This window comes from Heloderma suspectum, chromosome 3, assembly GCF_057233095.1.
Source record: "Heloderma suspectum isolate Gila_16-S chromosome 3, 16-S_ref, whole genome shotgun sequence".
Taxonomy (NCBI): domain Eukaryota; kingdom Metazoa; phylum Chordata; class Lepidosauria; order Squamata; family Helodermatidae; genus Heloderma; species Heloderma suspectum.
This window is the reverse complement of record NC_139460.1, coordinates 300,724,534-300,741,304: the sequence shown is the minus strand read 5'-3', so window position 1 is coordinate 300,741,304 and position 16,771 is coordinate 300,724,534.

The window sequence follows — 16,771 nt, the reverse complement described above, 5'->3', positions numbered from 1 at the left end:
GAAACTGAAAGATTTGCCCATCCCTCTAGGGCCTCCAGTGACAGAGAAGCTCCTCTGTCCCATCCTGATCCCTACCAGCCAGCAGATCTGGGGTTTAGGACTGCTATGTTAACCCCAAGACACAAACTCTAGCCTAAGCTAGAGGTGGTTCCAAAATTCTCCTTCTCCAAATTTCTCCCTGGATTTTAATTAGTGTTAAGTGTAACCAATGCATTAGGAATTCATCATTTTCCAGTCCCCACCCCACCCCCGCTGAATCCTACAGGGTGCTGTGCATGCAGTTTACCACAGGTATCAGGTCTTTCAGTTGGATTCTCTCACTCACTCACTCACTCACACACACACCACCAATCTGCCAGTGCGCATTGATAAAACACTGCACACTATCAAGTTTCTTTGTTTAATGTTTTTGCAACCTTTGGGAGCATGCGTGGCCATCAGTAAAACACCACACAAAAAGAATTTCAGGGCTATCATAATTACACAACCCAAACTGTGTTTTAGCAGTGTTTTATCTAGGGAGCGGTGAAAAATTTGAATCATTTTTTGACAAGAACTTGCCAAGATTTGCGAATTCCCTAAAAATGGGATGGAAATAACTTGGGATTTAAAAAAAAATCAATTGTGGGAGAAAATAAAACTGGCATTCTTTCATCCAGGCCCAAGACCTTGAGTGCTTAGTTCCCATTCACTGCAATGTGGGAGGAGATCAACAAAAGAGAAAAAAAGCCCTTATAGCTGCCAATGGAGTCTTATTTCTTTTGTTAGGGAGATTTGGGGAAGCAAAAGTTCAGGGAAAGTTTAATACTCTTCTCCCAGATCACGGTAGTCCTGATCTTAATCAGGAACCCATGCACTTACACAAGAGTAAATACAACGATAACCCTGAGGTACATGCCACAGAATTAGTGTAACATGTAGTTTGGCTGCGTGACATCCAAGCTGAAGCAGATATGTGAGATGTGAGAGATTAGGAAGGAGCCATAACTCAGCAGCAGAGCACGTGCTTCCCATGTTCAGTCCTTGGCTTCCGCAGGTAGGGCTAGGGAACGCTCTTGGCTGACATTCTGGAGAGCCATTGCCAGCCAGTGTCGATAATACTGGACTAGATGAACCAGTGTTCTGACAAAGTCTAATGCAGCTTCCTGTGTTCCTGTATTATAGCCACAAGGTGTCTAGCAGAACTGCGACAGCAGGCTGCTGACACTTCACAGTGGAGGATGGTGGCGTCGATGTCAGTGGGGCTATGGATCTGCTCTGGGCTTCAGTCAGAACCAGTCAGAACTCCAAAGGAGCTATCCAAGGTGCTGAACCCAATCTCCAAAATAGGACAAGCACCTTGGATAGCTCCATGAGTGTTCTGACTGAAACCCAGAGTGGATTTACAGCCCCACTGACATCGTAGCCACCAGCCTTGACTGAGTTTTCCTCTTCAACCCTATGGGACTTGCAGTGTAATACATTCTGTGCAGATGCAATGTCTCCAATGTTGTGGAGAAAATTAATTGCCTCATCAGCCACTGCTGTTTTTTGGTTAAAGCTGTGGTATCTTGAATGATGCCTGGAAGAAAACAGGAACCTAATACAAATATTGGGACATGGGTATAACATGCTCCTGGCAACCCATTCCCATTGGGAGGCGGGTTGCAACATTCTGCAATGAATGAATTCTTCTGGTAGTTTTCAAGGCCAAATCCACATAGATTATAATGACTGATCTCATCTACTCTCAAGGTATGTAAGAAAACTAGAAGAGCCCTGTTGAACTCAAGGGGCCTTTGCTTCCAATGGTGGCCAGACCGATACTTCTGGCAAGTTGACAAGCAGGGCATGTAGCAACAGTCTTCCACCTAGGGATGTGTGAACCATCTAGGTATGTCAGAGAATTTTGCCACGAATCTCAGGGAGGCCGAATGCCAGCGCATTCGGCCCCCTGAAATCGGTGGCAAAATGGTCTACCCCCCCACCCCCTCCCGGGACGGGACTTACCTTGGGCGAATCTCCCTGGTGGCGGTGGCTCCAGCGGCGGGGCAGCGGCGGCAGCTGCGGCAGCCGGTCTTCCGACCGGCTGCCGCCGCTGCCATTTCCAAGTTTAAAACGAAAAACAAAAAAAGTTATAGGCTATGTAAAGATTTACGTAGCCTATCATGGCTAGATTTTTAAAAAATACCATGATAGGCTATGTAAATGTTTACCTAGCCTGTCACAGCTGTGTTAAAAAACAAAACAAAACCGCGCGTATGCAAATGGCGGCGCCCATGGGCGCCGCCATTTGCGTTCCTTATTTTGGCTCGTCTAGTCTACGTAAATATTTACATAGACTATGGCGAAAATAAGGGGAACACAAATAGCGTAGCATCTATGCTATTTGCGTTCTCCTTATTTTTGCCATAGTCTACGTAAATGTTTACGTAGACTAAAGACGTGCCAAAATAAGGAATGCAAATGGCGGCGCCCATGGGCGCCGCCATTTGCGTACATGCGGGGTTGTTGTTTTTTAACTCAGCCGTGATAGGCTACGTAAACATTTACGTAGCCTATCATGGCTGACTGCAGGGACGCAAACGGCGGCGGCTATGGCCGCCACCATTTGCAGACCCAGCCAGCCAGGATTCACGGTGGGAGGGATGGGGCGCCTCCCCTCCAGCCAGAATTTTTGGGGGGAGGGATGGGGTGCCTCCCCGCCAGCCAGAATTTTTTGGGGGAGGGACGGGACACCTCCCCCCTGGCCAGAATTTCGGGGGGAGGGACGGAGCGCCTCCTCCCCACCGCGAATCAAATTTCGTAAAAGGTAAGTGACTTCCGCACATCCCTAGAACCATCTGGGTTCTCCCGAATCCTGCCCAGCCCCTGCCCCCACTCGCTGGTCCCCAGACTGTGCTCAAGCCCCTCCCATTCTTGTTGAACAGCCCGCACTCACCCCAGTAGCCTCTTTGAGCACTGTGGTCGCCTTTTCTAAAAATAAAAACGGTGATCTCAAAAATGTGCATATTTTTGTATGCACGAAAATGCACATTTTTGCAAATGCACATATTCTCATCTGTGAAATGCACATTTTTGTGAAGTCACACGTTAGTGTATGTACAAATGGTGCATTTTTTGTAAAATGCACATTTTTGTGCATACGCAAATATGTGCATTCGCAAAATGCACATTTTTGCATACGCAAATATGGGCATTCGCAAAAATGTGCATTTCCGTGTGTGCACAAATTTGCGCATTGTTGCGATCACCATTTTATTTCTCAGAAAATGGCGACTGCAAAGCTCAACAAGGCTGCTGGGGTGAGTGCAGGCCATTTGCCGAGCACAGGCAGGGGGCAAGCAGGGGTAGGGGCTTGGCAAGAGGGGCTTGTGGGTGCAGGCAGGAGCAGGTCTGCCTGATTCTCAGACTTAATTGGGCACCTGTGCTATCCCTACTTCTACCCCAGTGTTTCATAATGTATGTGGACATGGATTACAGTTGTTAGGTTCTCATTAAATAGAATGTATTTCAATGGTTTAAATATGGAATACATACCAGTATCTGTACCTCTATGTTTATACATAAGTCAAAGCAGTTAAAACAATGAATATCTTCCTCTAAGCCATAGTGGAGAATATGAATCAATCTGGACTTGATGTTTTCCACCAATCAACAGTTCCAGCAATATCTTCCCCAGGAGTACTGTTGTCAAAGTTATTTCCTGAACTAATAGGTCTTCAATTAGAAAGACGGGGAGAATGTGCCAAAACAAAATCCCTAAGAATTTCATTGTTTATTTTGTTTAAATGGAAAATCATGAGTGGTATTTTTCAAGGACAGAAGGTCAGTTGATAAAGGTACTTGAATACTGATTATAGGAAGAACTTGGGTTGATTATGTGAACAGGTTACAACGGCATCAATAAACATTAAGCACAGGGTGGCATTCATTAATTTTCAGCAAAGGTTACAATTATTATTCAAAAAATAATGAGCATGGTGTAAGAACTCAATTTCATAAAACCGGGTGAGGTCAAAATCTCATGTCTGTTGCTTCAGTTCCAAATCTCTGTCGACTTCATCAAGGAGCTTCAGCTACTGAACTTCTAAGGGAGAAGATCCAAATTTGCAGGCTGATATACAATGCCTGCCTTTGTTAGCATCGTTCTGTTAATTTCAATGGGTGCTCCATAGAAATCCATGGGCATTTACTAATGTAAATTATTAGCCTTCTGTTTTAAAAATGGTATTAGCATGCTTTTAGATCTTTGCCCTGCTCCTGGGTTTTATCTTGGTTACTACGTCAGTTTTATTCCATTTTAAATGTATGGTTTTAATTTTTTATATGATGTCTTACTATGTTTTTTTTAATTATTATTTTATGGTTTTAAGCCTTGTTTTGTAAACCATCCAGACAGCTCCAGCTAATTGGTGGTATAGAAATAAATAAATAAATAAATAAATGTCAACTATCACCACCCATTAATGCAGAAGGCAGTGCATAGAATCGCTTTGCTGTCCAGTAAATGAGGAAATAAACTGGGTTACATCCTGTACCAAAAAGGAATGGAAGTTTTAAGATGTACCTTTGAGACAAAGAAATGATTAGAGAATTGGGGTGTGACACTGAAGCACTATTCATATGAGTGAACATGCATACAGTGACCCGGTGTAGTGAGGAGTGGAAGTGGGGCAGCAAGTAGGGATGTATGGACTGCGTAAAATCTGCTGTCTGTGTTTCGCAGATTGTCAAGTACCTTTCTTCCATCATCCACCCACAGACGGATGCGATTTTTTTTTCATCATGCAGAAAAATAGATAAATAATTACTAAGTACTTACGTAAATATTTACATAATTCACCTTATTACATAACATTTAGCAAATTGTCCCCCATCCCATTCAACGTTTCGTCAGCAGAAACGTATGTATTTTCCTACAAATTTATATGCGTAAATTTCGGGAAAGTGAAAAATTCATCTGGAAGTCCACGGATACCATGTGGCCTGTGGGGGTCACTCCGCAGCGGATTCCACAGATCGTATTCTTAGAAATCCAAGCTCATTTTTGTCCATCTCAAATTTCTCCAGCATCCTCAGCAACAACAATTTGTTTCAGTTCATTTTTTTTACCAGAATTTGCCAATTTGCACCTCACAGAAGTAAATGCAGACCCAAACACAATCTCCAGTTGACGTCTATGTATTTACGAGCTTGCAATGTCATTTGCACAACAGCAACAACAACAACAACAACAACAACAACAACAACAACAACAACGCATTTGAAAAAATGCATTTTTAAAATATGCATAAAAATTGAAAAATGGTCATGAACATGCTTTAATCAATGGGAGGAAAATGTACATTTGTACATTTCCAAAATGCACACAATTGATGGGTACACTTGACAAAATGGGCATGAAGGTATGTACACATTTTCATATGAAAAGAAAAAACAAAGCTCGCAATTTGACATGGAGGCAAGTCAGAATGAGCTTTGAAGTGGAAATTGGAGAAACTCAGTGAGATCGAGTTTTCCAGATTCATATTTCCTTGGCAACAAGCCCTGTTCCCAGTCTATATGTGTCCATGTACTGTCCATACAGCCCACACACATGGAGAAGCTGTATGTAGGGATGCACGGATGGGATAAAATCCGCTCCGTCTGTGTGTCACAGACTCTCAGGCACCTTTTGTTCCATTGTCCACTCACAGATGGATGCAAATATTTTTTTCATCATGCAAAAAAGTACACAAATAATTACGTAAGTATTTACATAAGTATTTACATGATTTACCTCAGTACGTAACATTTAGCGTATTGTCCCCTTTTCCATTCAACTTTTCCTCAGGAGAAACTTACGTATTTTTCTATGGATGTATATGTGTAAAATTTCAGGAAAGTAAAAAAAAAAAAAAACCTAAAGTCCCCAGTCTCCGTGCGGCCTGAGGGGGTCACTCCAGAGTGGATTCTGCAGGCCAGATTCTTAGAAATCCAAGCTTATTTTATTCTGTCTCAAATTTCTCCAGCATCCCTATATATAATTGTGCAGGCTCTGTAAATGCAGCCAAGTACCCTGCAAAAATGGCATTCTTGACTGCACCTATGCATGCATATTTGGACTGTACAGATGGTACTGTTAACTTACTTGAGTCAGAAGCAGGCTTACCAATTCCCATTTTCCCCAAAACAACACACACACACACACACACACACACACACACACACACCTTCACTGTAAGCACGAGAATGGCCTGAATAGTGATAGTATCAGTTCTAACAACACAAAATAGCTACCTTTTAACATTAGCAACCAACTCACAGGAGTTCACCTGTTACCTTTTGTAAGTGTAATAATAATTGCATTTTTTTTTCAGTTCACAAAAGGGAAGGGACAAGCTCCCATGAACTGATCATTCCCACATTTCAATACTCACTCATAGGGATGGGCGAATCTGTCAGTTTCACTTTCTCCTGCATTCAATTTTTTCTAAGTGTCCAGTTCTTTCTCTCCAAAATATGAAGAATTTTGTAAATGTTGGTAAATTCTTATAAAAAATGAACTGCAACAAAATTCTCACCCATCTGCACCAAACAAATTCAATCGGTATGGCTATTCCCAGCAGAGAGGGCCATGATGCACCTTCCTGTCATGAAACTGAAGAGAAGCCTATCAGAAAAGAAGATGTGGCAACCCTAAATAAGCACTAACTAGGGATGTATGAATCAGAAAAACTTGAGCATGTCAAAGTTCTCTGAATTCCATCTCAAAGCTTGACAGACCTGGCTACCGAGTGCCCCAGAGCCTGGCGAGTGGCCGGGAGCACTGTGGCCCCCCATACTCTCACCCAGGAGGCCAGGCAGGGTGACAGCTCTGGGGGCTGGCCAAACCAAGGACTCCAGCAGTCAAGCCCTTGTGCACATAAAGCACAAGGGCTTGACTACCAGAGTCCTTGGCGCGGAGAGGGGGGCGGCTCATGCGGGTCGGTGGGTGGGTGGGGTGAGCATGGACACTCGCTGAGTGGGTCTGGGCTGTGCAAGTGGAGGGGGAAGCTCATCGAGCTCCCCTGCACCAGACGGAGATGGGTCCGTCCATCCCTTGTTCCAACAAGAGTCCATATTGGATTGAGAACTTTGGGGGGATTTGCATGAAACTTGGTGAGTATTTTCATGTATATTGTTCCAAAAGATGTGTGTGTGTGTGTGTGTGTGTGTGCACGCGTGAGAGAGAGAGAGAGAGAGAGAGAATGGGTGGGGGGATAAAATACTTCTTAATTTTCCAAAGTCAGTATTTTTGCTAGTACTAGAATTTTTGCACAACCTGTACACTGGCAAGCATTGAAAAATAAATGAGTACTATGCATACCATAGAGTGTGTTTGGGGAATGATAATGTTCCATTTGACTTATCTGTTCAGAAGGACTGACTTACACCGAAGCACAGAATATTAAGAGTCAAAGACTACATGGTCTGCCTGACAGAGAGTAGGGGCTGGTTAGGAGCTCACCTGAGGAATTAGGGATGTACAAAAGTCACTTACCCGGTCCCGCAGCTTGCTTTGTGGTGGGGGGGAGGCGCTTCGCTTCTCCCCCCGAAATTCAGGCCGGGGGAGGGAGGCGCCCCACCTTGCCCAGCCGAAATTCAGGCCGGGGAGAAGCGCCCCATCTCCCCAGCCGCGAAATACAAAAGTTAAAAAAAAAAACTGTGATAGGCTACGTAACAATTTACGCAGCCTATCATGGCTAGATTTCCAAAGTCAGCCATGATAGGCTACGTAAATCATTACGTAGCCTATCACGGGTGACTTTGGAAAAAAAAAAAGCGCGTACGCAAATGGTGGCGCCCATGGGGCACCGCCATTTGCGTTCCTTAGTTTGGCATGTCTAGTCTACGTAAAGATTTACGTAGACTATGGCGAAAATAAGGGCAACACAAATAGCATTGCCCTTATTTTCGCTGTAGTCTACGTAAATCTTTACGTAGACTACCGGGACCAAATAAGGAACGCAAATGGCAGCGCCCATGGGGCACTGCCATTTGTGTACATGCTTTTTTTTTTTTCCAAAGTCACCCGTGATAGGCTACGTAACGATTTACGTAGCCTATCACGGCTAGGGATGGCGGAGAATTTCTCCCCGAATCTTCAGGGGGGCGAGCGCCAATGCATTCGGCCCCCTGAAATCAGCGGTGAAATTCTCCGCCACCCCCCAGGATGGGACTTACCGTAGCCGAATGTCCCTCCCGGGGGCGGGTCCCGGCGGTGGTTCAGCGGGCTTTCGGCGGGGGCAGCAGCCGGTCTTTTGACCGGCTGCCACCGCCGCCATTAGAGCTGAAGTAAAAAAAAAAAAAAACCTCGTGATAGGCTACGTAACGATTAACGTAGCCTACCATGGCTAGATCTCCAAAGTCAGCCGTGATAGGCTTCATTAATCGTTACGTAGCCTATCACGGGTGACTTTGAAAAAAAAAGCGCATAAGCAAATGGCGGCCCCCATGGGGCACCGCCATTTGCATTTCTTATTTGGTCCCTGTAGTCTACGTAACTCTTTTCGCCTATCACGGGGTCTTTTTGTTTGTTTGTTTGTTTCGCGGCTGGGTAGACGGGGCGCTTCTCCCCGGCCTGAATTTCAGCCGGGCGAGGCAGGGCACCTCCCCCCTGAATTTTGGCCGGCCGAGGTGGGATGCCTCCCCCACCTCACCTGAACTTTGGGGGGAGAAGCGAAGCGCCTCCCCCCCACCGCGAAGCCAAGCTGCAAAAAGGTAAGTGACTTTCATACATCCCTAATCATGGCTGACTTTGGAAATCTAGCCGTGATAGGCTACATTAATCGTTACGGAGGCTATCACGGGGTTTTGTTTTGTTTTTTACTTTACTTTGTAATGGCGATGGCAGGCGGTCGGAAGACCGGCTGCCACCCCTGCCCCCGACGAACTGCCGCCGAACCACCACCGGGACCCGCCGCCAGGAGGGACATTCGCCAAAGGTAAGTCCCATCCCAGGGGGGTGGGGTTGGCAGAGAATTTCACTGCCGATTTTGGGGGGCCGAATGCGTTGGCACTCGGCCCCCCGAAGATTCGGGGAGAAATTCTCCGCCATCCCTAGGAATGGTTAGTATTTTCTCCCTCTCAGTTTGCCATATGGATGATTTAATTTTTCCACTTACAAATGATTTTCTCTCCCCCCTCACTGATGCTGAATTGTCAATGTTGTTGCAAAGATATAAGCCATTTCAGTGGTAAAACTGATTGGTATTCTGATTCCCAGCCCAGGGTTGTTCTCTAACTCATCTCTACTCTCTAAACGTGGAGTCAACCAGGGACCAAGCAGAACCTTTACTGAGGCTGCATTCACATAAGCCAAGATAGTCAGGTAGGGTTGCCAATTGACTAGAAACAAAACCAGCTTCATTCCTTTAACAGCAGCTTTATGTGCAGAACTCGGCAGCTGAAGTGGACATGGACATAGTAATGTTTTTTTGTTGTTTTTTTTCTCCTTCCTTCTCTCAGAACAATAGAACTTAATTGATAGTAAATGTTTAATTTAAATTTGAATTGGTGGTAGATTCTGGATGAACAACAGAAAATGCACAAACTATGAAATTTGCTGCCATGAGGTGGGCAATAGCCACAGTCTCAAATGTCATGAAAGGGGGAGTAGACATAATGTAGAATATGTCAATCTATTGCTATTAGCTCTGTTTGAGAAATGGAAACTCCATTATTGGAAACAGGATGTGGGACTGGATGGCTCCACTATCTGATCCACTGGGGTTGTCTTTTTGTTCTTATTCTCATATCTTGCTAATGTCTGCCAATCACACTACAGTTAAAAGACCATAGCTACAGTGGCGAGCTGAAAACCTGGCAACCCTAGTTTTAGGAGTGTCTGTAGGTGTTACGTGAAGTGCTGCATTTTACTTCAGTACTGCTCATTCACAATTTTTTTTTTTGTGCCACACTGTTATTTATATTGTTATTGTTCATGGGGTGGATCCAGACCGAGTTAGTCACAGTTTAGTCTCATCTAAATCAATGGGACAATTTAGTCATCCTGGGCAGAATCCAACCAATTCTCTTCCACCCCGCCAATTCTGTTGCACAATCAGCCCCCGCTGCTTGCACAATGGCACAGTAGTGCTTCCAAGGCAACCAGAAATGAGCACAAATGCTCATTTCTGGAAGGAGGCAGGTCAGCGGAACTCGCAGCACTAAATCTCCCTTGTGGAAGTGGTGGGCGATTCTCTGTTCATACAGAAGTAGCATGTTAGGACAAAGCTTCTAGAATCCTTCTCCCTGGCACAATGACCTCATTCAGCTATAACTCTAAACCATAGCTGAGCATTATGTGCATGAGTCTGCTTCCCCATTCCTCCTCCAGGGCAATCATGCAGAAAGATCAGAAGCATCTGCTTTCATTTTCAACTAATCACAGTTACCTGAACAAGCCAGGATTGTAAACCGTGGTTTGAATTTGATTTTTTTCTCCAGATGAACTATAGTTTAAACTAACCACAGTTTGTCCCAGTTTGGACATAACAGCAAACTTCACAGCTACAACAGAGGAGGATAGGGGAGCAGGGACACACAAGCCTGAGGCTCATTCAGGTAGCCCTAATGAAGTTTACTATTATGACCGATCAGCCACTTATTTCAGTTGTAAAGGAATGTGTTTTGGTTTGGTTTGCTTGTGTTTGTTTTAACACAGGGGAGCATTCAAACATTTAATCCTCAACCTGCATTCTGAATGGTACAGCCCAGCAAAAACAGTACTGACGGAGGTAGGTTTTGCTTATAATGAATAAGGCTGCATTGGAATTTTGTTTCAGTTTGCAAATGACTCGTAAATGCCCCATTCGTGATCCCAAATGCGAACAGGAGCACATTTCCTCCGAAAATTTTTGAAAATCCTTCATGTTCACAAACTGTGTACTTGGACACAGCACAGCTTTCTTAAAATGTACAACTTTCTCAAACTACACAACTTTCCCAAAATGTGCACATTTTAAACCACCCATGCTTTAGTCTATGGGGGGAAATTACACGATTTTGGAAATTTGCATAAATTTGAGGATTGTTTGCACAACTTTCATATTTGATAGAGGTTTGTTTTTCATGATTTTTCTGTCTGCGTAAAACAAACAGCAATTGCAAATGTGAATGCAAATTGAGGAGAGATGAGCGGCGGGAACCGTGGCATGCTCTAACATTCCTTGTTCACCCATTCCAAATAAGTGGAGGGACTGTGTATGAAAACATCCTGGATCCAGTTAGTCTAAGTTAGTCACAGCTAAGGCTACACACCTAAACATACCTACTAGGCTCTATTGAACACAATGGGACTTACTTCAGAGTAAACATGCATAGGATTGTACTGTTTGGCTGCAACATTGGGCACATTCACCTTGGGTAAGATAAATCACATTGAACACACATAGGACTGGGCTGCAATGTCAGGTTTCAATAAGTCAGTTTTGACAAGCCTTAGTTGGATCAAGGCCTCTGATTTTAAGAATCACAGACCACAAAATGACAACATTCACAGTTTTCTAATGCTCTGTTAAAGCTCCATTTCCATTTCCTTTATTGCCCATGGAACAATTGGTACAGCTTCCCCCTATATTTCATGGCCATTTTAATATAATAGCACCTGTCTTGGTACCAACAAGAAATCCCATTGCACCTGTAGTTTGCCTTCAGGGGAATTGTTGCAAATCTGGTTGCAAATTCAAGTCAAGCTTTATGCACCAGAAATGAATAAAACATAAAAATATTTTTTCTTCATTCAAAAATAACTCTCTCTGCTTTCTTTGTTCAAAACATTTCCTGTCTAAAAGACAACCACCCCACCCCCAACCTCAATATCCACCTATATATTTTATACTGATATATTTCTCAGTTAGACAGTAATCTATGGAGCTGCTCACCCATTCTAGCACCTGCCCCCCACCCCCAGATTTTGAAAACACTTCTTCATTTTGGAGGTAAGAGCTAATATAAAGGAATAGTTTTTTTCTGTTACTTTTAAAATCTCCAACAGGAGAAAGAGATGAAAACTTACTTTTAAAAATAAAAAATGCAATAACTATTTGGATTCTGTTCAGGTTTTCCACAAAATCCAGTGTTTTCAAGATTATAATTACAGACGATGATACCATATGTTTCAGTAAATTAAGATACACCTCATCCCTTAAATAAGTCCAATTACTATAAAAATAGAGACCTTTCTGAAGACAGCTGCGTGAGGAGAACCTAAAACAGCACAATCAGATAAGCTGCTGCCAACCAAATTAAACAGCAAGGATTGGGTGAACTTTGTCTTGTCCCAATGCGATGTCAAATCTAGTTGTGCTGTCCTGGCATCTAACGTTGCCCCAGGTTATCATGCAGGCATAATTAGGGATGTACGGATTCCCCACCATCCATTCCAGTGGGGAATCTGCCCGGGGGGGAGGTGATCCATTCCTCCCCCTCCGGAATCCTCCGGAGTGGCTCCACTCCGCAAGGATTCCACAGAGCCATGCAGCTTGAGGGCCGCTTACCTGGATGGCTGGAGCCGTTGTCCTCCATGACAATCAATGTTAAAAAAAAAAATGGCGATCGGCAGGATGTGCCCATATATATTTGCATATATATGCAAATAAAGCTGTGAATCTTTCATATAAGTCTATGGGCACATCCTGCTGATTGCCATTTAAAAAAAAAATGGCGATCCGCGCGGAGGAGAACAGCTCTGGCTGAGCAAGCAGCCGAGTGCCGTCCCACTTAGAATCCTCGAGGAGCGGAGGTAACTGGGGCCAAGCCACCATGGATTCCGGAGGCTGGATTACAAAGAATCTGGCCTCATTTGAATCTGCAGCAGATTTTTCTAACTTCCCTAGGCATAATGCTGGCTAGTTGATACTAGACTAATGGCAACAACTAGTGAATGAAAACATGCATCTCTCTCTCTCTCCCTCCCTCCCTCCCTCCCTCCCTCTCCCTCTCCCTCTCCCTCTCCCTCCCCCTCCCTCTCCCTCCCTCTCTCTCTCACACACACACCTATACATGTGGTGGGAGAGGGGATGCATGCGCATTCCCTTAAAAGTGTAAGTTAATATGTGGTGAAAGATGTGCTCCTGTGCATACATACATCCTGTGCATACATGGCAGCTAGAATTGTCCCTAATATTGGTGTGCCCACTGGTCATGTCTCAAACATACTCACATTCAGTTGAATGCATGAAAAGGTGCCCTTCCATGCTACAGGAACCCTAATCAGAAATCCTAATCAGGCTGGGTACCCAAACTCACAGACATCAGAAGCATGGTCAGAGAGGTGTACCAGTGTTGACACTAGGGCTCTACTATACATTCCGATGTCCATGAAATGTGTGAGCAGTACTTCTGAAGAGGGGCCATATTTGTACCTGATTTGCACATTTGTGTCATTTAAAAAGGGGGGGGTATACCAATGGGTTGGATCCAGATTTAGATGTGTGCAACTGAACTGGTAGAAGAAGACTTGTTTGCCCCCTCCTCCCCTGCTCGACCCTCCAGCCTTATGAAAATGCTACATGGAGGGTTGGGGGGACTGTACTGAATTTATTATTAGCAGAAAGTGAAGAGGATCTAAAGAGCCTCTTGTTGAGGGTGAAAGAGGAGAGTGCAAAAGCTGGTTTGAAACTCAACATTAAAATAACTAAGATCATGGCATCTGGCCCCATCACTTCCTGGCATACAGAAGGGAAAGAAATGGAAGCAGTGACAGATTTCATTTTCTTGGGCTCCAAGATCACCGCAGACAGTGACTGTAGCCATGAAATTAAAAGACGCTTGCTCCTTGGGAGGAAAGCTATGGCAAACCTAGACAGCATAGTAAGAAGCAGAGACATCACCTTGCCGACAAAGGTCCGTCTAATCAAAGCTATGGTTTTCCCAGTAGTAACATATGGCTGTGAGAGCTGGACTATAAGGAAGGCTGAGCGCCGAAGAATTGATGCTTTCGAACTGTGGTGCTGGAGAAGACCCTTACAAGTCCCCTGGACTGCAAGGAGGTCCAATCAGTCAATCCTAAAGGAAATCAACCCTGCCTGCTCATTGGAAGGACAGATACTGAAGCTGAAGCTCAAATATTTTGGCCACCTAATGCGAAGAGAAAACTCTCTGGAAAAGACCCTGATGCTGGGAAAGATTGAAGGCAAAAGGAGAAGGGCACGGCAGAGGATGAGATGGCTAGATAGCATCACCGATGCAATGAATATGGACTTGAGCACGCTCCGGGAGAGAGCGCAGGACAGGAAGGCCTGGCGTGCTATGGTCCATGGGGTCACGAAGAGTCAGACATGACTGAACGACTGAACAACAACAACATCATTAATATTTATATATTTCTTTTAAAGGATCAAGGTGGTACACAGCATTTTAAAATAATAAGAACATATAGAACAATAAAACATTGTAACATTAAAACATCAAAACAACTACATAATTTAAAAGCCTATATTAAGGAGATGTGCCTTCACACCCTTTCTAAAAGCCAGGAGAGAGGGGGCCAATCAAAGCTCTTCAGGGAAGACACAGGAGAAAGCCCTTTCATGCCTGCCTGACAAATGGGCCACTAGGGATGGTGCAGGCGCCCAACTGGGTCCAGAAGCCCATCAGACTCCCCCCCCCACTTGCCCCCCAATCCAGTTTGATGAGCTGACACCCCTGCCCACCGAGCTGAGTGAGCGGCCAGGACTTACTGGACACGTCCGCTCACTCCCATCCGCCTCCCATCTTCCTTTCAAGCCACCATCTTTTATGCAAGATGGGGCTCTATATTTTCTTATATTTACTGTTGCACACAACGGCAGCCATAAAGGGCTGTCTCCACAGCACTAGAGGCCTCTGACATTGTGGAAATGGCCCTTTACAGCCACCATTGTGCACAACAGAAAATATATGAAAACGTAGAGCCTGATCTTGCGTAAAAGATGCATGCTCGCATGGAGGAGCAGGCAGCTGTGGTGTGCTCCCAGACAGGTCTCCAAGCCCTCCAGGGGCTCATGCAGCCTGGCTTGCGCAGGTGAGCTATGGCAGTGGCTGCTCAAGAGCCTGCCAAGCATGGACTCTAGTGAGTCCATCCATCCCCATGGGCCACTGCAGGTAATGGTGACCTCAAAAGGGCCTCTCTTGCAGGTCTTAATACCCAGGCAAGTCTATAACAAGATCAGCCCCTTAGATAGCCAGACCCTCAGCCATTTAAGGTTTTAAAGGTTAAAACTGGAAGACAGACTGGAAAGCAACTGGCAACCAGTACAGGTCTTCAAGACTGGTGTAATAGGATCCCAGTACTGTGTACCAGTTAGCAGCCTAGCTGCCATATTTTGCACCAATTGTAGCTTCTGGACACTATCCAAGGGTAGCCCCATGTGAATGTGGTGAGCTGTGCTTCAACGGGGAAGGGTGATCCCCCCAAACAGAACAAGACACTTTGCATGCGTGGAGCCCTTCCATCAGCAGAAGGCAGGTCCTGGATCCAACCCAATTTTAATACATACACACTGATATACACACCTTCTCATCACATCACACAGTATCTCAAATGCATGGCTGAAGTCAAGCAATCTAGTTCAAGAATCTGGTACTAGCTCTCAACATGGTACTCACAGAAACAAACTATGGCTCAAATAATTATCTTTGCCATCACTAATCACCCTGTCCCTCAAAGGACTTTGTACCAATGTAATGCACAAAGAGCACATTTCAAAAATAATCTTTCAAGTGAAACATATTTATTAAATATTTATTATCTCAAGAAGGTTTAGTTGAGTGGTCAGTACAAATGTGTCTTCTTCAACATCATTTTTAGATTACAAGTTTTATTTGTTGGTGATAAAATCACCGTTTTTCATTCCAAGAGAGGAATCTCCACTAGGGATGGACTAATTGGTTAGGTTTGCTTTCTCCCATTTTTGAATTATTTTAATGTCAAGTTCTTTCTGTCCTGTTCATTTGTGAATCTTGGCAAGTTCTTATTAAAAAAATGAAATTTTGACCCATCTCTCTCCCATTCTGGATTTTCTCCTATATTATAATACCTTAAATAATGCCTCACCTCCCAAAGCCCAATACATTATTTCATATTTGATTCATCTTTGTATTCAGCCTTCATTTTAAATAAGTACATAATACTGTCCATATTTAGGGGTGGAATAGCCACTGAATTTTCAAGACAAACTTGGAGGTTGTTTCTTGGGCAAAATATCCAGAATATTGGGAGCAGGGAGGAATGTTAATAAGACTAGCAACATTTCTCAGTGTGGGTTGTCTGTACAAACTAAGGCTGTAATGGAGATGGGATATTTAATGCCTTGACCTCTTAAACAGCACATTGCCAAACAGCATCTCTGAGAAGATGGATCTGTACCCAATGGCTCTGATGCCAATCTGATTGCTACATTACCCTGCTCTGCAATGAGTGATAAGCTATGCCTCCCTCCAGTACTCCTTGGGCAAGTGATTATTTTTAAAAAGCTTTTTGTGGAGAACATTTCTGGAGAATCCAAGAACACTTATTTGTTCTTGAGGGACATCACACATAGAAAGGGGCTGTTGGGCCACACTGCTGGCCCCATTCATGAGATTGCACAGCTCCCCCATGTTTCTCCCAGTCTCATGGACATCTCCAGGGGAAAGCCTACACATGTAAACTCCTTTTAAGATATCAAAATATCTTCCGGAAGGCTATAGAAGCCTTCTGGAACCTGATGTTCCTCCAGATGTGTTGGATTACAACTCTCGCAAACTTTAGCCAGCTAATGGCTGTGCCAGCTAAGGATTGTGG